This window comes from Schistocerca piceifrons, chromosome 9, assembly GCF_021461385.2.
Source record: "Schistocerca piceifrons isolate TAMUIC-IGC-003096 chromosome 9, iqSchPice1.1, whole genome shotgun sequence".
Classification (NCBI taxonomy): domain Eukaryota; kingdom Metazoa; phylum Arthropoda; class Insecta; order Orthoptera; family Acrididae; genus Schistocerca; species Schistocerca piceifrons.
In genome coordinates this window covers 81210374-81225285 of record NC_060146.1, presented here as the reverse complement: position 1 = coordinate 81225285, position 14912 = coordinate 81210374, and positions in this window count along the sequence as shown.

Genomic DNA, 14912 nt, shown 5'->3' with positions numbered 1-14912 from the left:
TCGCAGATAGAGAAAGAAGCTTTGGCTCTCGTGTTTGGTGTTACTAAGTTCCATGATTTCTTGTATGGTCGTCACTTTACCATCATCACGGACCACAAACCTTTGACATCGCTTTTTCATCCGAACAAGCCTGTACCTCCACATACAGCGCAGAAATTCATTCGCTGGTCTCTTTTCCTCTCGCAGTACCGGTACGATATCTTGTATCGGTCCACTGCTAGGCACGGCAACGCTGATGCGTTGTCCCGTTTGCCTGTTGCTGAGGATAAAGCATTCGATTCTTCCGAACTTGCTTGCATGTTCATTGATTCGGAAACCGATCACGTGGTCGAATCGTTTCCGATTGATTTTCGTCGTGTAGCTACAGCCACAGCTGCTGACCCTGTCCTTGCTACCGTTTTGCGTTTTGTTGCTACGCAATGGCCTTTGTCAAAATCTCGGATCGAGGATCCGTTGGTTCGCCGATTTTTTGCTCACAAGGAGAGACTTTTTGTTCGACGTGGTGTTTTGTTGTTGCGTTCTGATAATGATCAGTCCAGAGTCGTGGTCCCACGTTCGTTACAGTCCTCTGTTTTACGGCTTCTTCACCAAGGACATTGGGGTATAGTGCGAACGAAACAACTTGCTCGTCAGCACTGTACTTGGTTCGGAATCGATGCTGCGATTACGAATATGTGTTCTTCTTGCATTGCGTGTGCCGAACAACAATCCGCACCGCTGCGGAACGTCTTTGCATGGCCGAAAGCCACTTCCCTTGGCAACGCTTGCACATCGATTTTGCTGGTCCATTCTGGAATGCTCGATAGTTGGTTCTGGTAGATGCCTTCAGTAATTTTCCTTTTGTTGTCCGGATGTCTTCCACGACGTCAACTGCCACCATCCAAGCGTTGTCTGCTATCTTTTGCATTGAAGGTCTTCCGCAGACTATTGTTTCCGACAATGGCCCACAATTCATGTCCGCAGAATTTCAGCCATTCTGCCAGGCCAATGATATTCAACATCTGACATCCGCGCCGTTTTCGCCTCAGTCAAACGGTGCCGCTGAACGATTGGTCCGGACTTTCAAGTCACAGATGTTGAAGTTGAAAGAGTCGCATTCTCGGGAGGACGCGTTGTTGCTCTTTTTGTCATCGTATCGCTCTCAGCCCCGAGATGGTCGCTCGCCGGCTGAGTTGCTCCACGGTCGTCCTCATCGAACCTTGATGTCTTTGCTGCACCCGCCGCATCAGGTTCCTGCGCAGCGGCAGACTCCTGCTTTTGCTCCAGGCGACGTTGTATTCTATCGCAACTATCGAGGTTCACGGCGTTGGCTCGCAGGGCGCATTCTTCGCTGCCTCGGCCGCGCGATGTATTTGGTTTTGGGGGCCTCTGGTGAGGTGCGTCGGCATCTCAATCAGCTGCGCCTCTGTCGTCGCACGGGTTCTGCCGCTCCCCGTCTGCTTTCAGCGACGGTGCCGTCCGGTCAGCGCCCTGGGGACCCATCTACTGGCTCGCCTCATCCCCAGGTGTTACCGACGATGCCCTCCATTTTGCCCCATGGCGACGCGCCGCCGCAGCCGCCGCCGCCGTCGCCTGTTCACCCGCCGGCGCCGCCCGCAGTGGACGCTTCGCTGCAGCCGCCACGCGCCTCCCTGGGTCACGCGCCGCCGATCGCTTCCCGTGACCAGCTGTCCTCCGTCATGGACCTCTTGCCCGCTCCGGACCACATGACGTCATGCAATGGAGGTCGACCGCATGTTGACGTGCACCCTGGACTAGATTTTCAGGCGTTTCCTAGATCCCCTCGGACCGAATGGCCGGGTGCGGGTGGCACAGCCTCGCCTGTTGTTAGGCTCCCCACCTCATCGCATACGTCAACATGGGGTCCTCCCCACGGCGGGCGGAAGCCTTATAACACGACCGTTCGCCGATTTGCGGGGGAGGAATGTGGTGTCACCGCCAGACACCACACTTGCTAGGTGGTAGCTTTAAATCGGCCGCGGTCCATTAGTACATGTCGGACCCGCGTGTCGCCACTGTCAGGGATCGCAGACCGAGCGCCACCACAAGGCAGGTCTCGAGATACGGAATAGCACTCGCCCCAGTTGTACGGACGACGTAGCTAGCGACTACACTGACGAAGCCTCGCTCCTTTGCCGAGCAGATAGTTAGAATAGCCTTCAGCTAAGTCCATGACTACGACCTAGCAAGGCGCCATTAGTAACATTGCATGTATCTATGGAGTCTCACTTATATCGTCAATAGCGATGTACCAAGGATGGATTAAAGATAAGTATTCCAGAAGCTACGTACTTTTCTTTATAGCATTCATTACATATCCTGTTACAGACCTATCTCTTGCCTGTGTGAACTAAACACGTGCCATTCGGCTACTTCCGTAGTGTGGCTGTCTTGCTACGCCACAACATTTCCCATATATGCGTTTTTCCATACATGAGTTTTTCCCATATATGCGTTATTCCAATATATGCGTTTTTCCATATATGCTTTTGTCCAATATGTACATTTTCCCATATGTGCACTTTTCCCATATTTGCGTTTTTCCCATATTTGCGTTTTTCCCATATTTGCCTTTTTCCCATATTTGCGTTTTTCCCATATTTCCGTTTTCCCCATATTTGCGTTTTTCTCGTATTTGCATATTTCCCATATTTCCGTTCTTCCTATATTTGCGTTTTTCCCATATATGCGTTTTTCCGATTTCTATGTTTTTCCCAGATTTCCGTTTTTACCATATTTGCGTTTTCCAATTATTTGCGTTTTTCCCATATCTCACGAACCCATTCTACCATCCCTTTCCTGCTTCTAGCAAACATGTGCCACTAAATTCTCATCTCCCATATTTGATTTTTCCATTACTCATGAACCCATGCTTCCAACAGATTCCTTCCTTATGCAAGATTTGCCCCACACTTCTCTTCTCCCAAATTAGTGTTTTTCCCATATTTGCGTTTTTTTCATATTTGCGTTTTTCCTATATTTGCGTTTTTCCCGTATTTGCGGCCTCCCCATATTTGCGTTTTCCCTTATTTACCTTTTTCTCATATTTGCAGTTCTCCCATATTTGCGGTTTTCCCACATTTCCGTTTTTTTCATATTTCCGGATTTGCCATATTTCCGTTTTTCCCTTATTTGCGTTTTCCATATATTTGCGATTTTCCCATATCTCATGAACCCATTCTACCATCCCTTTCCTGCTTCTAGCAAACGTGTGCCACTAAATTTTCTTCTCCCATATTTGACTTTTTCCTTTCCTCATGAACCCACGCTTCCAAAAGATTCCTTCCTTTAGTCAAGTTGTGCCCCACACTTCCCTTCTCCCTCATTTTCGTTTTTCACTTATTTGCGTTTTTCCCATATTTGCGTTTTTCCCATATTTGCATTTTTCCCATATTTACATTTTTCCCAAATTTGCATTTTTCCTATATTTGCATTTTTCAAATAGTTGCGTTTCTCCAATATTTGCGTTTCTCTAATATTTGCGTTTCTCCAATATTTGCATTTCTCCCATATTTGCGTTTCTCCCATATTTGCATTTCTCCCATATTTGCGTTTCTCCCACATTTGCGTTTCTCCCATATTTGCATTTCACCCATATTTGCATTTCACCCATATTTGCATTTCTCCCACATTTGCGTTTCTCCCATATTTGCGTTTCTCCCATATTTGCGTTTCTCCCATGATTGCGTTTCTCCCATGATTGCGTTTCTCCCATGATTGCGTTTCTCCCATGATTGCGTTTCTCCCATGATTGCGTTTCTCCCATGATTGCGTTTCTCCCATGATTGCGTTTCTCCCATGATTGCGTTTCTCCCATGATTGCGTTTTTCCCATGATTGCGTTTTTCCCAAATCTCATGAACCTATCTTACCAACCACTTCCTTCTTCTAGTAAAGGTATGCCACTAAATCCTCTTCTCCCATATTTGAGTTTTTCCATTACTCACGCACTCATGCTACCAACCGATTCCTTCTTTTATTTAAGTTTTTCCCATATTTGCGTTTTTCCCATATTAGCGTTTTTCCCATATTAGCGTTTTTCCCATATTAGCGTTTTTCCCATATTTGCGTTTTTCCCATAGTTGCGTTTTTCCCATATTTGCGTTTTCCTCATATTTGCGTTTTCCCCATATTTGCGTTCTCCCCATAATTGCGTTCTCCCCATAGTTGCGTTTTTCCCATAGTTGCGTTTTTCCCATATTTGCGTTTTTCCCATATTTGCGTTTTCCCCAGATTTGCGTTTTCCCCAGATTTGCGTTTTCCCCAGATTTGCGTTTTCCCCAGATTTGCGTTTTCCCCAGATTTGCGTTTTCCCCAGATTTGCGTTTTCCCCAGATTTGCGTTTTCCCCAGATTTGCGTTTTCCCCAGATTTGCGTTTTCCCCAGATTTGCGTTTTCCCCAGATTTGCGTTTTCCCCAGATTTGCGTTTTCCCCAGATTTGCGTTTTCCCCAGATTTGCGTTTTCCCCAGATTTGCGTTTTCCCCAGATTTGCGTTTTCCCCAGATTTGCGTTTTCCCCAGATTTGCGTTTTCCCCAGATTTGCGTTTTCCCCAGATTTGCGTTTTCCCCAGATTTGCGTTTTCCCCAGATTTGCGTTTTCCCCAGATTTGCGTTTTCCCCAGATTTGCGTTTTCCCCAGATTTGCGTTTTCCCCAGATTTGCGTTTTCCCCAGATTTGCGTTTTCCCCAGATTTGCGTTTTCCCCAGATTTGCGTTTTCCCCAGATTTGCGTTTTCCCCAGATTTGCGTTTTCCCCAGATTTGCGTTTTCCCCAGATTTGCGTTTTCCCCAGATTTGCGTTTTCCCCAGATTTGCGTTTTCCCCAGATTTGCGTTTTCCCCAGATTTGCGGTTTCCCCAGATTTGCGGTTTCCCCAGATTTGCGGTTTCCCCAGATTTGCGTTTTCCCCAGATTTGCGTTTTCCCCAGATTTGCGTTTTCCCCAGATTTGCGTTTTCCCCAGATTTGCGTTTTCCCCAGATTTGCGTTTTCCTCATATTTGCGTTTTCCCCATATTTGCGTTTTCCCCATATTTGCGTTCTCCCCATAATTGCGTTTTCCCCATAGTTGCGTTTTTCCCATATTTGCGTTTTTCCCATATTTGCATTCTTCCTATATTTGCGTTTTTCCCATATATGGGTTTACCCATGTATGCGTTTTTCTGATTTCTATGTTTTTCCCAGATTTCCGTCTTTACCATATTTGCGTTTTCCAATTATTTGCGTTATTCCCATATCTCACGAACCCATTCTACCATCCCTATCCTGCTTCTAGCAAACATGTGCCACTAAATTCTCTTCTCCCATATTTGATTTTTCCATTACTCATGAACCCATGCTTCCAACAGATTCCTTCCTTATGCAAGTTTTGCCCCACACTTCTCTTCTCCCAAATTAGTGTTTTTCCCATATTTGCGTTTTTTTCATATTTGCGTTTTTCCTATATCTGCGTTTTTCCTGTATTTGCGGCCTCCCCATGTTTGCGTTATCCCTTTATTTACCTTTTTCTCATATTTGCATTTCTCCCATATTTGTGGTTTTCCCACATTTCCGTTTTTTTACATATTTCCGGATTTGCCATATTTCCGTTTTTCCCATATTTGCGTTTTCCATATATTTGCGATTTTCCCATATCTCATGAACCCATTCTACCATCCCTTTCCTTCTAGTAAAGGTGTGCCACTAAATTCTCTTCTCCCATATTAAAGTTTTTCCATTACTCATGAACCGTTGCAGCCAACTGATTCCTTCTTTTAGTCAAGTTGTGCTCCACATTTCTCTCCCCCCATATTTTCGTTTTTCCCATATTCTCGTTTTTCCCATATTTTCGTTTTTCCCATATTTACGCCTTTCCCATATTTACGCCTTTCCCATATTTACGCCTTTCCCATATTTACGCCTTTCCCATATTTACGCCTTTCCCATATTTACGCCTTTCCCATATTTACGCCTTTCCCATATTTACGCCTTTCCCATATTTACGCCTTTCCCATATTTACACCTTTCCCATATTTACACCTTTCCCATATTTATGCCTTTCCCATATTTACGCCTTTCCCGCCTATCCCATATTTCCGCCTTTCACATATTTGCGCCTTTCACATATTTGCGCCTTTCACATATTTGCGCCTTTCACATATTTGCGTTTTTCACATATTTGCGTTTTTCACATATTTGCGTTTTTCCCATATTTGCGTTTTTCCCATATTTGCGTTTTTCCCATATTTGCGTTTTTCCCATATTTGCGTTTTTCCCATATTTGCGTTTTTCCCATATTTGCGTTTTTCCCATATTTGCGTTTTTCCCATATTTGCGTTTTTCCCATATTTGCGTTTTTCCCATATTTGCGTTTTTCCCATATTTGCGTTTATCCCATATTTGGGTTTTTCTCATATTTCACGTTTTTCCCATAATTGCGTTTTTCCCATATTTGCGATTTTCCCATATTAGAGTTTATCCCATGTATGCGATTTTCCCATATTTGCGTTTTTTGATATTTGCGTTTTCCCCATACTTGCGTTTTCCCCATACTTGCGTTTTCCCCATACTTGCGTTTTCCCCATACTTGCGTTTTCCCCATACTTGCGTCTTCCCCATACTTGCGTCTTCCCCATACTTGCGTTTTCCCCATACTTGCGTTTTTCCCATACTTGCGTTTTTCCCATACTTGCGTTTTTCCCATACTTGCGTTTTTCCCATACTTGCGTTTTTCCCATACTTGCGGTTTTAACACATTTGCGTTTTTCCCACATTTGCGTTTTTCCCACATTTGCGTTTTTCCCACAGTTGCGTTTTTCCCACATTTGCGTTTGCCCCACATTTGCGTTTGCCCCACATTTGCGTTTGCCCCACATTTGCGTTTGCCCCACATTTGCGTTTGCCCCACATTTGCGTTTGCCCCACATTTGCGTTTGCCCCACATTTGCGTTTGCCCCACATTTGCGTTTGCCCCACATTTGCGTTTGCCCCACATTTGCGTTTGCCCCACATTTGCGTTTGCCCCACATTTGCGTTTGCCCCACATTTGCGTTTGCCCCACATTTGCGTTTGCCCCACATTTGCGTTTGCCCCACATTTTCGTTTGCCCCACATTTGCGTTTGCCCCACATTTGAGTTTGCCCCACATTTGAGTTTGCCCCACATTTGCGTTTGCCCCACATTTGCGTTTGCCCCACATTTGCGTTTGCCCCACATTTGCGTTTGCCCCACATTTGCGTTTGCCCCACATTTGCGTTTGCCCCACATTTGCGTTTGCCCCACATTTGCGTTTGCCCCACATTTGCGTTTGCCCCACATTTGCGTTTGCCCCACATTTGCGTTTGCCCCACATTTGCGTTTGCCCCACATTTGCGTTTGCCCCACATTTGCGTTTGCCCCACATTTGCGTTTGCCCCACATTTGCGTTTGCCCCACATTTGCGTTTGCCCCACATTTGCGTTTGCCCCACATTTGCGTTTGCCCCACATTTGCGTTTGCCCCACATTTGCGTTTGCCCCACATTTGCGTTTGCCCCACATTTGCGTTTGCCCCACATTTGCGTTTGCCCCACATTTGCGTTTGCCCCACATTTCCCATATTGGCGTTTTTCCCATATTGGCGTTTTTCCCATATTTGCGTTTTACCCCATATTTGCGTATTTCCCATATTTGCGTTTTTCCTATATTTGCGTTTTTCCCATATTTGCGTTTTTCCCATATTTGCGTTTTTCCCATATTTGCGTTTTTCCCATACTTGCGTTTTTCCCATTTTTGCGTTTTTCTCATATTTGCGTTTTTCCCATTTTTGCGTTTTTCCCATTTTTGTGATCTTCCCATTTTTGCGTTTTTCCCATTTTTGCGTTTCTCCCTTTTTTGCGTTTTTCCCATATTTGCGTTTTTGCCATATTTGCGTTTTTCCCATATTTGCGTCTTTCCCGTATTTGCGTTTTTCCCTTATTTGCGTTTGTCCCTTATTTGCGTTTGTCCCTTATTTGCGTTTTTCCCATATTTGCGTTTTTCCCATATCTCATGAACCCATTCTACCATCCCTTTCCTTCTAGTAAAGGTGTGCCACTAAATTCTCTTCTCCCATATTAAAGTTTTTCCATTACTCATGACCCGTTGCAGCCAACTGATTCCTTCTTTTAGTCAAGTTGTGCTCCACATTTCTCTCCCCCCATATTTTCGTTTTTCCCATATTTTCGTTTTTCCCATATTTTCGTTTTTCCCATATTTACGCCTTTCCCATATTTACGCCTTTCCCATATTTACGCCTTTCCCATATTTACGCCTTTCCCATATTTACGCCTTTCCCATATTTACGCCTTTCCCATATTTACGCCTTTCCCATATTTACGCCTTTCCCATATTTACGCCTTTCCCATATTTACGCCTTTCCCATATTTACGCCTTTCCCATATTTACGCCTTTCCCATATTTACGCCTTTCCCGCCTATCCCATATTTGCGCCTTTCACATATTTGCGCCTTTCACATATTTGCGCCTTTCAGATATTTGCGCCTTTCCAATATTTGCGTTTTTCCCATATTTGCGTTTTTCCCATATTTGCGTTTTTCCCATATTTGCGTTTTTCCCATATTTGCGTTTTTCCCATATTTGCGTTTTTCCCATATTTGCGTTTTTCCCATATTTGCGTTTTTCCCATATTTGCGTTTTTCCCATATTTGCGTTTTTCCCATATTTGCGTTTTTCCCATGTTTGCGTTTTTCCCATATTTGCGTTTTTTCCCATAATTGCGTTTTTTCCCATATTTGCGTTTATCCCATATTTGGGTTTTTCTCATATTTTCGTTTTTCCCATAATTGCATTTTTCCCATATTTGCGATTTTCCCATATTAGAGTTTATCCCATGTATGCGATTTTCCCATATTTGCGTTTTTTGATATTTGCGTTTTCCCCATACTTGCGTTTTCCCCATACTTGCGTTTTCCCCATACTTGCGTTTTCCCCATACTTGCGTTTTCCCCATACTTGCGTTTTCCCCATACTTGCGTTTTCCCCATACTTGCGTTTTCCCCATACTTGCGTTTTCCCCATACTTGCGTTTTCCCCATACTTGCGTTTTCCCCATACTTGCGTTTTCCCCATACTTGCGTTTTCCCCATACTTGCGTTTTCCCCATACTTGCGTTTTTCCCATACTTGCGTTTTTCCTATACTTGCGTTTTTCCCATACTTGCGTTTTTCCTATACTTGCGTTTTTCCCATACTTGCGTTTTTCCCATACTTGCGTTTTTCCCATACTTGCGTTTTTCCCATACTTGCGGTTTTAACACATTTGTGTTTTTCCCACATTTGCGTTTTTCCCACTTTAGCGTTTTTCCCACATTTGCGTTTTTCCCACATTTGCGTTTGCCCCACATTTGCGTTTGCCCCACATTTGCGTTTGCCCCACATTTGCGTTTGCCCCACATTTGCGTTTGCCCCACATTTGCGTTTGCCCCACATTTGCGTTTGCCCCACATTTGCGTTTGCCCCACATTTGCGTTTGCCCCACATTTGCGTTTGCCCCACATTTGCGTTTGCCCCACATTTGCGTTTGCCCCACATTTGCGTTTGCCCCACATTTGCGTTTGCCCCACATTTGCGTTTGCCCCACATTTGCGTTTGCCCCACATTTGCGTTTGCCCCACATTTGCGTTTGCCCCACATTTGCGTTTGCCCCACATTTGCGTTTGCCCCACATTTGCGTTTGCCCCACATTTGCGTGTGCCCCACATTTGCGTTTGCCCCACATTTGCGTTTGCCCCACATTTGCGTTTGCCCCACATTTGCGTTTGCCCCACATTTGCGTTTGCCCCACATTTGCGTTTGCCCCACATTTGCGTTTGCCCCACATTTGCGTTTGCCCCACATTTGCGTTTGCCCCACATTTGCGTTTGCCCCACATTTGCGTTTGCCCCACATCTGTGTTTGCCCCACATCTGTGTTTGCCCCACATCTGCGTTTGCCCCACATTTGCGTATGCCCCACAATTGCGTTTTCCCCACAATTGCGTTTTCCCCACAATTGCGTTTTCCCCACAATTGCGTTTTCCCCACAATTGCGTTTTCCCCACAATTGCGTTTTCCCCATTTTTGCGTTTTTCGCATATTTGCGTTTTTCGCATATTTGCGTTTTTCGCATATTTGCGTTTTTCGCATATTTGCGTTTTTCGCATATTTGCGTTTTCCCATACTTGCGTTTTTCCCATTAGTAAGGAACCCATCCTACCAACCGTTACTTTCTTCTAGTCAAGTTGTGTCCCCAAATTTCTCTTCTCCTATATTTGCGTTGTCCCATATTTGCGTTTGTCCATTATTTGCGTATTTCCCATATTTCTGTTTTCTCTATATTTAAGTTTTATCCATCCTTGAGTTTTTTCCATATTCGCGATTTCAGCGTATTGGCGAATTTCCCATACTTGCGATTGTCTAATACTTCCGTTTTTCCCATATTTGCGTTTTTCCCATATTTGCGTTTTTCCCATATTTGGGTTTTTCCCATATTTCGGTTTTTCCCATATTTACGTTTTTCCGATGTTTGCGTTTTTCCCATATTTGCGTTTTTCCCATATTTGCGTTTTTCCCATATTTGCGTTTTTCCCATATTTGCGTTTTTCCCATATTTGCGTTTTTCCCATATTTGCGTTTTTCCCATATTTGCGTTTTTCCCATATTTGCGTTTTTCCCATATTTGCGTTTTTACCATATTTGCGATTTTCCAATATTTGGGTTTTTCCTTTATTTGCGTTTTTCCCCTATTTGCGTTTTTCCCATATCTTCGTTTTTCCCATATTTGCGTTTTTCCCATATTTGCGTTTTTCCCATATTTGCGTTTTTCCCATATTTGCGTTTTTCCCATATTTGCGTTTTTCCCATATTTGCGTTTTTCCCATACTTGCGTTTTTCCCATATTTGCGTTGTACCCATATTTGCGTATTGCCCATATTTGCGTATTGCCCATATTTGCGTATTGCCCATATTTGCGTATTGCCCATATTTGCGTATTGCCCATATTTGCGTATTGCCCATATTTGCGTATTGCCCATATTTGCGTATTGCCCATATTTGCGTATTGCCCATATTTGCGTATTGCCCATATTTGCGTATTGCCCACATTTGCGTATTGCCCATATTTGCGTATTGCCCATATTTGCGCTTTGCCCATATTTGTGTTTTGCCCATATTTGTGTTTTGCTTATATTTGCGTTTTGCCCATATTTGCGTTTTTCGCATATTTGCGTTTTTCGCATATTTGCGTTTTTCGCATATTTGCTTTTTTCGCATATTTGCGTTTATCCCATATTTGCGTTTATCCCATATTTGCGTGTATCCCATATTTGCGTTTTTCCCATATTTGTGTTTCTCCCATGATTGCGATTCTCCCATGATTGCGATTCTCCCATGATTGCGATTCTCCCATGATTGCGATTCTCCCATGATTGCGATTCTCCCATGATTGCGATTCTCCCATGATTGCGATTCTCCCATGATTGCGATTCTCCCATGATTGCGATTCTCCCATGATTGCGATTCTCCCATGATTGCGATTCTCCCATGATTGCGTTTTTCCCATATCTCATGAACCCATCTTACCAACTACTTCATTCTTCTAGTAAAGGTATGCCACTACATCCTCTGCTCCCAAATTTGAGTTTTTCCATTACTCACGCACTCATGCTACCAACCGATTCCTTCTGTTATTTAAGTATTTCCCATATTTGTGTTTTTCCCATATTTGTGTTTTTCCCATATTTGCGTTTTTCCCATATTTGCGTTTTTCCCATATTTGCGTTTTTCCCATCTTTGCGTTTTTCCCATATTTGGGTTTTTCCCATATTTGGGTTTTCCCCATTTTTACGTTTTTCTCATGTTTGTGTTTGTCCCATATTTGCATCTTTCCCATATTTGCGTCAATCCCATATTTGCATTTTTCCCATATTTGGGTTTTTCCCATATTTGCGTTTTTCCCATATTTGCGTTTTTCCCATATTTGGGTTTTTCCCATATTTGGGTTTTTCCCATATTTGGGTTTTTCCCATATTTGGGTTTTTCCCATATATGGGTTTTTCCCATATTTGGGTTTTCCCCATTTTTACGTTTTTCTCATATTTGCGTTTATCCCATATTTGCGTTTATCCCATATTTGCTTTTTTCGCATATCTCCGTTTTTCGCATATTTGCGTTTGCCCATACTTGCGTTTTTCCCATTAGTAAGGAACCGATCATACCAACCGTTACCCTCTTCTATTGAAGTTGTGACCCCAAATTTCTCTTCTCCTATATTTGCATTTTTCCCATATTTGCGTTTTTCCCATATTTGCGTTTCTCCCATATTTGCGTTTTTCCCATATTTAGATTTTTCCCATATTTTCGTGTTTCCCATATTTTCGTTTTTCCCGTAATTGCGTTTTTCCCATCATTGCGTTTTTCCCATAATTGCGTTTTTCCCATAATTGCGTTTTTCCTACATTTGCATTTTTCCTACATTTGCGTTTTTCCCACATTTGCGTTTTTCCCACATTTGCGTTTTTCCCACATTTGCGTTTTTCCCACATTTGCGTTTTTCCCACATTTGCGTTTTTCCCACATTTGCGTTTTTCCCACATTTGCGTTTTTCCCATATTTGCGTTTGTCCCATATTTGCGTTTTTCCCGTAATTGGGTTTTTCCCACATTTGCGTTTGCCCCATGTTACCGTTTGCCCCACATTTGCGCTTTTCCCACATTTACGTTTGCCCCACATTTGCGTTAGCCCCACATTTGCGTTAGCCCCACATTTGCGTTAGCCCCACATTTGCGTTAGCCCCACATTTGCGTTAGCCCCACATTTGCGTTAGCCCCACATTTGCGTTAGCCCCACATTGCGTTAGCCCCACATTGCGTTAGCCCCACATTTGCGTTTGCCCCACATTTGCGTTTGCCCCATTTTTGTGTTTGCCCCACATTTGCGTTTGCCCCACATTTGCGATTGCCCCACACTTGCGTTTTACCCACCTTTGCGTTTTACCAACCTTTGCGTTTTACCCACATTTGCGTCTGCCCCAAGTTTGCGTTTGCCCCACGTTTGCGTTTGCCCCACATTTGCGTTTGCCCCACGTTTGCGTTTGCCACACGTTTGCGTTTGCCCCACGTTTGCGTTTGCCCCACGTTTGCGTTTGCCCCACGTTTGTGTTTGCCCCACGTTTGCGTTTGCCCCACGTTTGCGTTTGCCCCACGTTTGCGTTTGCCCCACGTTTGCGTTTGCCCCACGTTTGCGTTTGCCCCACGTTTGCGTTTGCCCCACGTTTGCGTTTGCCCCACGTTTGCGTTTGCCCCACGTTTGCGTTTGCCCCACGTTTGCGTTTGCCCTACGTTTGCGTTTGCCCCACGTTTGCGTTTGCCCCACGTTTGCGTTTGCCCCACATTTGCGTTTGCCCCACATTTGCGTTTGCCCCACATTTGCGTTTGCCCCACATTTGCGTTTGCCCCACATTTGCGTTTGCCCCACATTTGCGTTTGCCCCACATTTGCGTTTGCCCCACATTTGCGTTTGCCCCACATTTGCGTTTGCCCCACATTTGCGTTTGCCCCACATTTGCGTTTGCCCCACATTTGCGTTTGCCCCACATTTGCGTTTGCCCCACATTTGCGTTTGCCCCACATTTGCGTTTGCCCCACATTTGCGTTTGCCCCACATTTGCGTTTGCCCCACATTTGCGTTTGCCCCACATTTGCGTTTGCCCCACATTTGCGTTTGCCCCACATTTGCGTTTGCCCCACATTTGCGTATGCCCCACATTTGCGTTTGCCCCACATTTGCGTTTGCCCCACATTTGCGTATGCCCCACATTTGCGTTTGCCCCACATTTGCGTTTGCCCCACATTTGCGTTTGCCCCACATTTGCGTTTGCCCCACATTTGCGTTTGCCCCACATTTGCGTTTGCCCCACATTTGCGTTTTTCCCGTATTTGCGTTTTTCGCATATTTGCGTTTTTCGCATATTTGCGTTTTTCGCATATTTGCGTTTTTCGCATATTTGCGTTTTTCGCATATTTGCGTTTTTCGCATATTTGCGTTTTTCGCATATTTGCGTTTTTCGCATATTTGCGTTTTCCCATTCTTGCGTTTTTCCTATTAGTAAGGCACCCATCTTACCAACTGTTACTTTTTTCTAGTCAAGTTGTGTTTCCAAATTTCTCCTCTCCTATATTTGCGTTTGTCCCATATTTGCGTTTGTCCCATATTTGCGTTTGTCCCATATTTGCGTTTGTTCATTATTTGCGTATTTCCCATATTTCTGTTTTCTCGATATTTAAGTTTTACACATCCTTGAGTTTTTCCCATATTTGCGATTTCAGCGTATTTGCGATTTTACCATATTTGCGATTGACTAATACTTGCGTTTTTCCCATATTTGCGTTTTGCAAATATTTGCGTTTTGCAAATATTTGCGTTTTGCCAATATTTGCGTTTTGCCAATATTTGCGTTTTGCCAATATTTGCGTTTTGCCAATATTTGCGTTTTGCCAATATTTGCGTTTTGCCAATATTTGCGTTTTGCCAATATTTGCGTTTTGCCAATAGTTGCCTTTTTCCAATATTTGCGTTTTGCCCACATTTGCGTTTTGCCCACATTTGCGCTTTGCCCATATTTGCGTTTTTCCGATAATTGCGTTTTGCCCATACTTGCGTTTTGCCCATACTTGCGTTTTGCCCATATTTGCGTTTTGACCATATTTGCGTTTTGCCCATATTTGCGTTTTGCTCATATTTGCGTTTATCCCATATTTGCGTTTTGCGAATATTTGCGTTTTGCCCATATTTGCGTTTTGCCCATATTTGCGTTTTGCCCATATTTGCGTTTTGCCCATATTTGCGTTATGCCCATATTTGTGTTTTGCCCGTATTTGCGTTTTGCCTGTATTTGCGTTTTAACCATATTTGCGTTTTGCC